Consider the following 12,449-nt stretch of genomic DNA (forward strand, 5'->3'; position numbering starts at 1 on the left):
AGGCTTGTCAAATGACGCCTGGTCCTGTATGTGTCCCTGGGGGCGTGCCTATGACTGAGCTAGACTTGATTACAGAAATATAATTCTATCACATTAACATCAGTACATAGCATCTCAATGTATTACAAATAGCTTTATCCTTAATAATACATTGTATACAACCATGTGGATTCAGTCTCATCGCTGAGGCTATCATGTAGACCGTTTTAGGGTAATATGGCTATATTGTCTCTTCTGAGTATCACAAAATTGTACCAAGCGGATCAGTTCGTAGCTGGAGTCTTCATCAATCTTCCATATCTTCTCCAGAACACACATGTCGCTAGGTTCTCCAATTCTATGAGTTGGAAGAATTTCCTTTGTCTCTCTATGAAACATGTTGTAGTAGATTCTCCTCTTGGAATTTTTACAACCCTGGGTTGGGGGGGAAGGTAGGTTGGGTGATGGTACAAAGGAGGAGGGGGTCAACTGTCCTTCCTGTACCCAAAGAGGCCAACGTCATGACATACCCCCCCTGGTGGTTTGGATCTTGTTTATCCTGCAAGTTACAAATCAACATAAAATCATGACCACGTGATGTCCCATTGGTAGATCATCGTTGCAGTCCTCTCTGGTGGTTGAACTTGGTAGGCTCTCTGAAAGCGGAGCCGTCCACCACAAGGATGGGCAGTTGATGTCCGGTTGGTGGTCGCCGTTGCGGTCTCCTCTAGTGGTGTACCTTGGTAGGTTCCCTGGAAGCTGCAAAGTACCCCAGGGAGGGCCAGGGGATGTCCTGGTTGTTGATCGCCGTTGAGGTCCCCCCCTCTGGTGGTTTACCTTGGTAGTCTCTCTGACAGCGGCATGCCGCCCCAAGGATAGGTTGTGGGTGTCCGGATTTGGGGTTGCCGTTCCGGACCCGTCGTCCAGACTGGAAGATCTGGGCAGTAACTTAGGCAGATGTTAACAACGCACACACACTCATGAAATATATATAATTACATTCATTCCCCAATGAGCGGCGTTGTGGCACTAAGGGATGGTTGTATGGGGACTTTGTTTATGGCTCTATCACTTCCTATGCATCAAAGGAACTGAACCGAAAAGGAATGAAAGCATAAACAAAACAAAAAAAATACAAAATATAGTTCTCACACAAAAAAAAAATCATCTAATTGGACTGTATTCTATATACGTCCAATGTTCTGGCAAAAATGATTATCATGGCATTGTCTCTAATGCCATATCTAGGGTTTTTCCTACTTGGTGTGTTGCTTAGGCGCTATCCTAAGTTGATAACTATATGATAAGTCTACAGCTGTAATGCACTAGTTTTGGGCAGTCTACAGGGATGACCTATGGACTTCTGGGAAGAAAACTGGTGAGTGCTGTAGAGTCAAAGGCATAGAAGTAAATGTTCACCTTTACTAAGGCTGGTATATTGCTTGGGCCCTTAAGTGGTCCTAGCATAAATCCTAATTGGATGTTCCGTTGTGCATGTGCGCTTCTGCTTACACAAGCGCGCATGTCAAGGGAAGAAAACCAAGTATCCGGGCAGATTACAACTTGTTCAGAATGAGTCTGACGTAGTCAGGTAATTTTCAGGTCAATGCCTGGAGGTCAGTCAGAATTGGTGTCAAGGGAGTCTGTAGTAGTTTTTCTACAAGTCACTGTTTCTTCCACTTTTGTAATGGCGATAGGTATGAAGTCTATTTCATAGCTATGTTATCCACGGAGGAGCTAACCTCACGACGGAAGTACTCTTTAAGTATTGGACCAGTCATACGTGGTGTGATCATGGTTCATGACTTCTAATAATTTTCCTCCTGAATGGAGGGTCCTATTTATTAGTGGCATGTGTGTTAACCATTGGAAGAGTGCACTGGAGATTCCCCTCCACGTGTTGCACTCTGAGTGACTCCTATGTCGCTGTTATCAATGGTAATTTGATTGGTTAAATCTCTAACCTTCTTACTGATTGTAGCTGGACTGACTGTTGCTAGTATTGGTACTGGTACTCAAGGGGACCAGTTATCCTACCGATTTATTCTGAAATATTATCTACCGGAACACATGATTGGAGCATTTTACTAGTTGTATTGTAGTTGAACCTACACATGGCAAAGAATGATTATTGATGCCATTTGTTTTGGAGGTGGACAAGTCCACTGGACTTCCTTTACGACCAGTGTGGTACACCTCATTACTATCTTAGATGTGTTCTAAGATAATCCCCGTCTAGGGGCCTGTCTGCTCCTCACTGTTCTCATAGGAGAGTTTACAACTAGATTTGATTTATGCTCTGGCGGCCTCATACGGTGTTGTCCGTAGTCTTGACCCCCCCACCGGCCTCGATGAGGCTCATCATGGGTCTGGGCTACTATTCCCCCCCTTTGTGCCTCGGGACCTCCCCACCAGCGGGTGGTGTTGGTGTCCGATGCGCAAACAAGAAGATCGGACCCTACGTACGAGTTTTCAGCGGCCGCGTTGTTATGAGAATGGCTGTAACCTTTCAACCAAATCTCCTGGTGTTTGTGCTTCAAAACGCTCAGTGGCTGTCGAGGCATGTCAGTCCCCACCGCGTCCGCGTGTGGCAACCTCTTCATTACCTGCGAACTGAGACGAGGATATCGGTCTGTGATATCGCAAAGTGTTTCACCAGTGGGAGTCATCGGGTCAGTTGCTGGACTGACGCCATTAGTGTCATTGTAAGGGGTGACAGTCCCCAACAAAGCGGAAGGTGTATCATCGGAAGCAGAGTATACTCTGTGCATCAATGTTTTACTTGCTGAGACGGCCGCAGTGCTTGCGGAAGTGTCCAAAGGGCAAGAGAAGTTCATATCAACTATCGTATTGCACGACTGCAAGGAGGAGGGAAGTTGCTTATTCACAGAGGCAGCTGGCTCGAAATCATGAAAAGAATGGTCAATCAGGTTGGCTGATGGAATGTGTCGAGATATCGTACTATCTCCATGGATCGGATTTTGTACCAAGAGGTTTCTAAACGTCTTTTTCCCAAGGGGTGCTTTTGACAGATACCCCTCGTGAAGGACTGCGTTGCAGCTAGCGTTAGGGGAAGACAGTGTGGTCAGTGGAGAAGGCACTGTGGCCTGTGACCATACCTGGTTGGTTTTCCAATCCATCAATGGGAGTAACCGATCCATCAAGTCTGCTCCAAGTAGCAGGGTTACAGTTTCGAGGCTGGTAACATACACAGGGTGAACGAGCGATACGTCCTGGAAGTGTAGTTTCAGCATGACTCTCAATGTGAGAGGCGAGGTAGTCTGAGTGACCCCTCGAAGTTTAGTGTCGCATCGTTCCACTTTTAACCAACGTTTAGTTGGCTTCAAAGCCCTTTTGAGATCATCAAACAATGTTTGAGAGATGAGTGATATTGTCGCACCCGAATCAATTAGCGCATGACAAGCTAAGCAGTCCTCCAGGACTGTTTCCAGGTATGGCCGTTTAGATTCGTGGTTAGTGGACATATTCCCCACAAAGTGGAGTGGTCGTTCGCAACGACGTGATGTGCCATGTCTGTTCAAGATGGAAGCAGATTGACTTTTCCGATTTTGAGTGGGCTTGGCTTTAACGAATCGTTTGACCTTTTTCTTCGCAACTTTTGTATCAGAGTCTAAAGACAAAGCCCGGGGGCTGGTTTCTTGATCAAGCGGGCCCTGGATAGGGTCTTGAATGAGAGCGGGAGAAATTTGAACTTTAACGTCCTTGCTATGGGTGTTAATTCCTGCGGACCTGGTGTCCGGTAATTCCCCGTCTAGTCCTTGTGACTTATCTTTTACCCTTTTCTCAAATTGTTCTCGCTTAAGTTCTTCCCGTAGTGGGACTTCTGGAGAACATTAGTCTACGTTTTGATCATCCTTCAACCCTTTGTTACCCTTGTGCTCTGACACTTTTTGTGGGTTGGGTGCAGGAACGTAGCGAACGGGTCGATTGTAGCGGTAGTCATGTTGATGGCTACGTACTTTACAGTTATTTCGACCGCGGAGGTTATTGGAATCATGGTTTCGTGGTAGAAACTGTTGTTGTGCGTCATCTCTCGACGCTCCAATACCTGATAATGCACCCTCTAACTGGAGTGAGTGCTCCTGGTTAAACTTCAAAACCGAGTGGTCAGGGCTCTTAGCGTTGTGAACTTTTGATGCCTCAAAAGCTGTGCTTGCAAGCTCTCTGAGTTGTAAGATAGGCAAGCCAACGTGGGCGGCAGGGCCCAAGTAGGTAATGAAGGTGGGATACATGTTCGACAGAAACATTTGTTTGAATGGTAAAAGCTCTTCCATTCCTGTTTCTGTGAGTAGGCCAAAGTAAGCTGAACGAAGCCTATGATAGTAAGCTTGTGGGTGTTCGTTCCGAGCTTGTTTGACGGTGTTAGCCAGTGAGCTATCGTGTTTGCGAGTCGCAGAACCACTGAATTCTAATTTCAAAGCTGTGGCAAGTTTAGTGTAGTCATTTAGCACGTGTTGCTGTTGTAGACGAATGAACCTTGTCACGTGTCTATTTGACGTTCGCTTCAACAGGAAAACCCTGTCAGAACCTAGTAGCGTTCGGGTAGCCATCCAACGCGTCCTCTATGTCAGCTAGGAACGTCTCAGTATCGTTTGGCTGACCTGGAACGGGGTCAAAGGTGGGGAAATTCTTGACGAGTTTGTCAAGGTATTCCGCGCCAAGCGGGCGGAGAGGGTTGGCTTCATCCTGTGGAGAGATTGGGGCCGAAAGGCCAAGAGAGGAAGCCAAGCCTTGTTGTTGTTGGCCAAGAGGCGCCATATTACTCAGTACCGAAGGGCAAAGAGGAGAAGACTGAGGGACACATGAGGGAGGCAAGGTCTGAAACCTATTGTCTTCACTCCTGTGAGTACAGGGCTCCGGTTGCTTGGATGGGAAGTCGCGCTGTAGAGCGTGACCATTCTGGATTTCCTCCAGATGGTACCTAAGGGTGGAATTCTGCTGCATTGCAGAGTCCACTTGAGCGCTTAGAGTACTGATTTTGGACACGTGAGTGTCACACCTGCTCCTTTCGGTCTCAAACTTATCTGTCATGGTTTGCAGATAGAGGTCTTGAGTACAGAGCGAGAGATTCAGTGATGAGATTTCCTCTGCTTGCTTAGAAATCAATATTTCCAACCTCATCACCTGAGTTCTCTCATCATTCATTTGGTCAGCGACTTCAATAAGTTCTGCTGATTTATCATCCAACTTTGTCATTGTGTTCATTAACTGATCGTCTTTGGTCTGCAGCGCTTTGAGGAGCACCGTGTTATTTTGAGTAACATTCAACAAAACAGCATGCATGTTGTCAAGTTGAGCGCTCCTGTTTGTAGATAACTCTTCAGATTTATCTAGTTTGGCGTGGACATCATCGTATTTAGTTTTGGCTAAATCGAGTTGTTCCTGTAGCCTATGATTTTGTTCCTGTAGAAAACGATTTTGTTGAAGAGCTTGTGCTTGTTCATCGTCATACGTTTTTGCAATTACATTTAATTGTTCAGTTTTCGAACGCAGTTCCATAGCTAGAAGAATTTTTCCCTTGTCTGCCTTGGTCATTGGTTTCCCGGTTCTCTCCCCCTGTCCCTTTATGTCTACCATTACCTGCTCGTGCTTCAGCTGTGCACTGCGGTATTGGACAGATGGCAATCTCGGATGGCAAGACATCAGAGCTAGACTGGAGAGAACCTTTACGAGGCCTGCGCCCGATGGTTGATTTTGGAAAACATTGTTGTCTGCTTTTCCACTAATGGCATAATTAGGGTTGTTATCGCTGCTGAGGTCAGAGATCAATCCATTTACGGGTGGAGGTTCACTAATTAGCGGGCGAGTGGGGACCACCCCCTCTGATAGCTTGCACATTATTAGAACATTTGAAAGGAAAAATGTTTTTCCTAATTTTCCAAAATTTGGTTTTGGAACGTGGGGAGCTGCAAAGACGATTTTAATCTATTTATAGACGTTAATGAACCATCAGTACTGTACAGTACTGTGGAAGTTGGGCGTGAATGAATTTGCAAAAGCAAATTGAATTAATCAATGCCAATGATTAGTCCTACCTGGGTAGGCTGTCTGGGTATTAAACTTGAATTACCTGAGAGTTTGCTTCATCCAGGTTAATATGCAAAGTTTAAGTTGTCTCATTTAATTGGAAGAACCTAGAAAGGTATGTTCGACAATTTAACTTATTAAATTGAATGAGACGATTGGTTCCTACAATCTCCATTGATTGGATATCATAAGTGTAAACCGTAGGTCAAATGTTGGGACCCTTCACCACTAGGGTACGCTCCTACCTGGGCTGAGTGTCAGTAAAGGGGTTTTACTTATTGTGCCTTGCTAAAGCAGATTTTACTGATTAATCTATTTATGATATATCAAACATGTATAGGCTATCTGGGAATTAACTTTGAATTACCTGAGAGGTTGCTTCATCAAGGTTAATATGCAAAGTTTAAGTTGTCTCATTCAGGTGGAAGAACCTAGAAAGGTATGTTCGACAATTTAACTAAATAAATTGAATGAGGCAATGATACCCAAGCAATTCAGATTGCGGAGTTATCATAACAGTAATGTAGTTTAAATGTTTAGAGTACATTCACCACTATACTTTCCCTTAAGGCCGAAGCCACATGGGATTCACTCCCGTCAGTAATGGGTTTTACTGAATGTGCCTTGCTAAAGCAGATTTTACTGATTAATCTATTTATGATATATCAAACCTGTATAGGCTATCTGGGAATTAACTTTGAATTACCTGAGAGGTTGCTTCATCAAGGTTAATATGCAAAGTTTAAGTTGTCTCATTTAGTTGGAAGAACCTAGAAAGGTATGTTCGACAATTTAACTAAATAAATTGAATGAGGCAATGATACCCAAGCATTTCAGATTGCGGAGTTATCATAACAGTAATGTGGTTTAAATGTTTAGGGTACATTCGCCACTATACTTTCCCTTAAGGCCGAAGCCACATGGGATTCACTCCCGTCAGTAATGGGTTTTACTGAATGTGCCTTGCTAAAGCAGATTTTACTGATTAATCTATTTATGATATCTCAAACCTGTATAGGCTATCTGGGAATTAACTTTCAATTAACCTGAGAGCCTTGCTTCATCTAAGTTAAGTTTGGAAAAAGTTAATAATGTCTCATTATGGACGCCCAATCAATTTTGGATATTTAAAAAAAAAAAGATCCACTTGAAAAGGTAAATCTGGCAATTTCACTTGTTAGTTAAATTGAATGAGACGTCATATCCCGTGCTCCACGTTTGAATTTCCCCTAGGGATGTACTGGCAATTCTTCACCACCAGGGTGCAGAATGATGAAATTTAAACGGAAGTACAAAGGTCGGACTTCCGTCGCGCTACGGAGGAATTTTAAACGTGGTACGGAGAGAGGAAATGTTCCCTCTCTGTTAGCTTGCCCGTAATGCTAAGCTATTGCTACTTGGTTCAGAAGTATCCTTCCAAGCACCAAAATAGGATCCTTTCACTTATGGAAAGGGTGGGTTTTCTAGTGACGTCTCACCTTAACCCCATTCAGCATATTCTGCTAGCGTTTCTGCTGACCGGAGCGAAACGGTACTAAAATACAGATACGCATACGGTCTGCCCACACTGTCCTAGTGCGGTAGGCAAATTATTCGGCTCGGTTACCGGACAGTTAACTTCTAAATTCTAACCTTACTCTAGAAGTTAATATTTACCGACAGAAATAGTACCGTTTGGCCTAACGGACTAAAACTGGAATTTATTCCTCACTGCTATCGATATAAGACCGGGGCTATTTTAAATAGATTCTCTCAATGGAAAATGCACAATCACTTTGTTTAGATAGCAGGCTGTTTGTACAATTCTGTTTGCACAATTGATATATAGAATTTCACAGCAAAGTCCAATTCTATCTTAGATTCTTCGCACGGGGGCTCCATATATGTATTATCAAAATGAGCCAACGTGCATTTTAGTTTGAGTCCTCACACGGGGGCACCATATGTGTCGTGTCTTTGGCTATGCCGGATTAAGTGACATGACATGCTAACTTATAAAATTATTTCTCTGTAATTGATATTACCTGATTAAGCTAATCATGTAAATGTAATTAACTAGAAAGTCGGGGCACCACAGAAGAACGTTTATAGAGCTGTTATCCTCTGAATAAACTCTTAAAATACTTAGTAATATTTTACATCGATAGCAGTCAATCTTAACCCGTATGTTGTTTCAGTCTCATCATGAAAGTTGTAATTCTTGGTTATCTGCACGAACCCAGTCTTTACTAAAATCATCCATACATCAATTGTCTTAAAATCATTTATTTACTACACTAAGTAATTAACAGAAAACATACAAACAGCAATTATCGTCACCAAGGATTGGCATAGTAATGTGCCCTACTGGCTAACAAGCATGGCTGGTCTGTTAGACAATGGGTCATAAAACGGTAAGCTGAGAAGTTACACAGAGTTCATTAATATTAACAATTGACAATTGAAGGCTCACTCATTCGGGAACATTTGCAATCAATATATATTTACGCTCATGTGTCGTCGGGATTCTTGTTGGAGAGTTTTGTTCTGATGGAGAGTTTGTCAGCGTTCTCTCTCTCTCATTCTCGGTTAGAATGGATCTGTCAGAGCGACATTCATGAATGTCGTCATAGAATGGATGTGGTTGGTCTTCGCGTTCGATGATATAATTTACTTAGCTGCAGACTAATAATTAATATCAAAGACTTGTTCTTATTCTGTCGATATCGATAGTCTAAAAGTTAACCACGTGGTATGGTTCACTTTCAGTAGAGTACTTGGCTGGTCAAACCTATGAGCCAACTCGCAATGGAGTGTAGGCCTGGTCTGTAGAAATGTAAATCAGGGGGTGTTTTATAGGGCCCAGAGAACAGGCTTGTCAAATGACGCCTGGTCCTGTATGTGTCCCTGGGGGCGTGCCTATGACTGAGCTAGACTTGATTACAGAAATATAATTCTATCACATTAACATCAGTACATAGCATCTCAATGTATTACAAATAGCTTTATCCTTAATAATACATTGTATACAACCATGTGGATTCAGTCTCATCGCTGAGGCTATCATGTAGACCGTTTTAGGGTAATATGGCTATATTGTCTCTTCTGAGTATCACAAAATTGTACCAAGCGGATCAGTTCGTAGCTGGAGTCTTCATCAATCTTCCATATCTTCTCCAGAACACACATGTCGCTAGGTTCTCCAATTCTATGAGTTGGAAGAATTTCCTTTGTCTCTCTATGAAACATGTTGTAGTAGATTCTCCTCTTGGAATTTTTACAACCCTGGGTTGGGGGGGAAGGTAGGTTGGGTGATGGTACAAAGGGGAGGGGGTCAACTGTCCTTCCTGTACCCAAAGAGGCCAACGTCATGACAATATTATTAGTAGATTTGGATAGAAAACACTCTGAAGTTTCTAAAACTGTTTGAATGATATCTGTGAGTATAACAGAACTCATATGGCAGGCAAAAACCTGAGAAAAATCCAACCAGGAAGTGGGAAATCTGAGAATTGTAGTTCTTCTTTTGAATCCCTATCGAAACTAGTGTCTAAGGGGTCACGTTGCACTTCCTAAGGCTTCCCATTGGCTGTCAACAGCCTTCAGAAAGTTTTTTCATCCTTCTCCTGTTACTGGGCAGAAAATAGGAGCTCAGTCAATCAGTGGCCTGTTTGAGGACAAGGGACTTGGTGATGCGTGAGCCCGCGAGCACGCCGTTCCTTCTTTTGCTTCTGGAATGAATACGCTATTGTCCGGTTGGAAAATTATCGCATTTTTACGTTATAAATACCCTAAAGATTGATTGTAAACATCGTTTGACATGTTTCTACAAACGGTAATGGAACTTTTGAGCTTTTCGTCTATTTATTTGCGCCCCCGCCTCGTGCCTTTGGAATAGTGTTCTGGACGTGCTAACAAAATGGAGGTATTTGGACATAAATGATGGACTTTATCGAACAAATGAACATTTCTTGTGGAAGTGGGAGTCCTGCGAGTGCATTCCGCCGAAGATCAGCAAAGGTAAGAAAAGATTTATAACACTATTTTTGAGTTTTGTTGACGCCGTGACTTCGTGGCTAACTGTATAGCTTGCATTGATGGTTGAGCTATGTACTCAGAATATTGAACAATGTGCTTTCTCCGTAAAGTTATTTTGAAATCTGACACAGCGGTTGCATTAAAAAGTAGTATATCTATAATTCTTTAAATAATTGTTATATAATTTGTCAACGTTTATGATGAGTATTTCTGTAATATGTGTGCTCATTGTGCTCATTCACTGGAAGTTTTGGTGGCTAAACATTTTCTGAACATTTTCTGAATATCACTCGCCAATGTAAAATGCTGTTTTTGGATATAAATATGAACTTGATCGAACAAAACATACATGTATTGTGTAACATGATGTCCTATGAGTGTCATCTGATGAAGATCGTCAAAGGTTAGTGCTTAATTTTAGCTGTTAACGGGATCCTATCTCGAAGGGGTCCTCAACAGGTTAAATTATATTATATAATATATTATATGTTATATTACATGTTATATTCTATATTATATTAGATGTTATATTATATTATATATTATACATTATATGTTATATTATATAATATGTTATATTGTATATTATTTTGTATATTATATTAAATCGTATATTATATGTTATATTATATATTATATGTTATATTATATATTATATTATATTTTATATTATATATTGTATATAATATTACATGTTATTATGTGTTATATTATCTGTAATATTTTATATTATATATTAAATTGTATGTTATTATTGTTATATTATATATTATATTATATGTTATATTATATATTATATTGTATGTTATGTTATATGTTATATTATATGTTATATTATATATTATTTTAGATATTATATTATATGTTATATTATATATCATGTTATATGTTATATTACATGTTATATTATATATTATGTTATATTTTCTATGATATGTTTATATTATATAGTATGTTATATTTTATGTTATATTATATATTATATTGTATATTATATGTTATATTATATATTATAGTATATTAGATGTTATATTATATATTATAATATATAATGGTATATTATATGTTATACTATATATTATATTACATATTACATTATATGTTATATTATATGTAATTTTTTTTTACATTTTTACATTTTAGTAATTTAGCAGACGCTCTTATCCAGAGCGACTTACAGTAGTGAATGCATACATTTCATACATTTAAAAAAAAAAAAAAAAGTATTTTATTTCTCTGTACTGGTCCCACGTGGGAATCGAACCCACAACCCTGGCGTTGCAAACACCATGCTCTACCAACTGAGCCACATGGGACCAATATTATATTGTATGTTATATTATATACTATATTATATATCATACTATATGTTATTTTATATTATGTGTTATATTATAAATTGTATTATATGTTATATTATATGTTTAATTGCATATTATATTATGTGTTATATTATATTTTATATTATGTGTTATATTGTATATTATATTATATGTTATATGATATGTTATATATTATATATTATATTATAATATGAATTATGTTATATTATGTATTATATTATATGTTATATTGTATATGATATTATATGTTTTATTATATATTATATGTTTTATCATATGTTATATTGTATTTTATATTATATGTTATATTATATGTTATATTATATATTATACCCCAAAAGCCAATTCCTCCTTTGGCCGTCTCTCTTTCCAGTTCTCTGCTGCCAATGACTGGAACGAACTACAACAACAAAAAATCTCTGAAACTGGAAACACTTATCTCCCTCACTAGCTTTAAGCACCAGCTGTCAGAGCAGTTCACAGATCACTGCACCTGTACATAGCCCATCTATAATTTAGCCCAAACAACTACCTCTTCCCCTACTGTATTTATTTATTTTATTTTGCTCCTTTGCACCCCATTATCTCTATTTCTACTTTACACTTTCTTCTACTACAAATCTACCATTCCAGTGTTTTACTTGCTATATTGTATTTACTTTGCCACCATGGACTTTTTTGCCTTTTCCTCCCTTATCTCACCTCATTTGCTCACATTGTATATAGACTTATTTTTCTACTGTATTATTGACTGTATGTTTGTTATTCCATGTGTAACTCTGTGTTGTTGTATGTTGTCGAACTGCTTTGGTTTATCTTGGCCAGGTCGCAATTGTAAATGAGAACTTATTCTCAACTTGCCTACCTGGTTAAATAAAGGTGAAATAAATAAATAAATAAATAAATATGTCATATTATGTTATATTATATTATATGTTATATTGTATATTATATTATATGTTATATTATATGTTATATTATGTTATATTATATGTTATATTGTATATTATATTATATGTTATATTATATGTTATATTATGTTATATTATATTATATGTTATA

The 12,449-nt window shown here is 39.3% G+C and overlaps 1 non-coding gene across 1 annotated transcript; it reads right to left on the reverse strand.

The window, feature by feature from the left end:
• Positions 1-11,286: 11,286 nt before the first annotated feature.
• On the reverse strand, positions 11,287-11,362 carry trnaa-ugc (transfer RNA alanine (anticodon UGC)). The gene has a single exon. It is a non-coding gene; the product is annotated as a tRNA-Ala (tRNA).
• Positions 11,363-12,449: the final 1,087 nt, after the last annotated feature.

The sequence above is a fragment of the Salmo trutta genome, chromosome 23 (genome assembly GCF_901001165.1).
Source record: "Salmo trutta chromosome 23, fSalTru1.1, whole genome shotgun sequence".
Classification (NCBI taxonomy): domain Eukaryota; kingdom Metazoa; phylum Chordata; class Actinopteri; order Salmoniformes; family Salmonidae; genus Salmo; species Salmo trutta.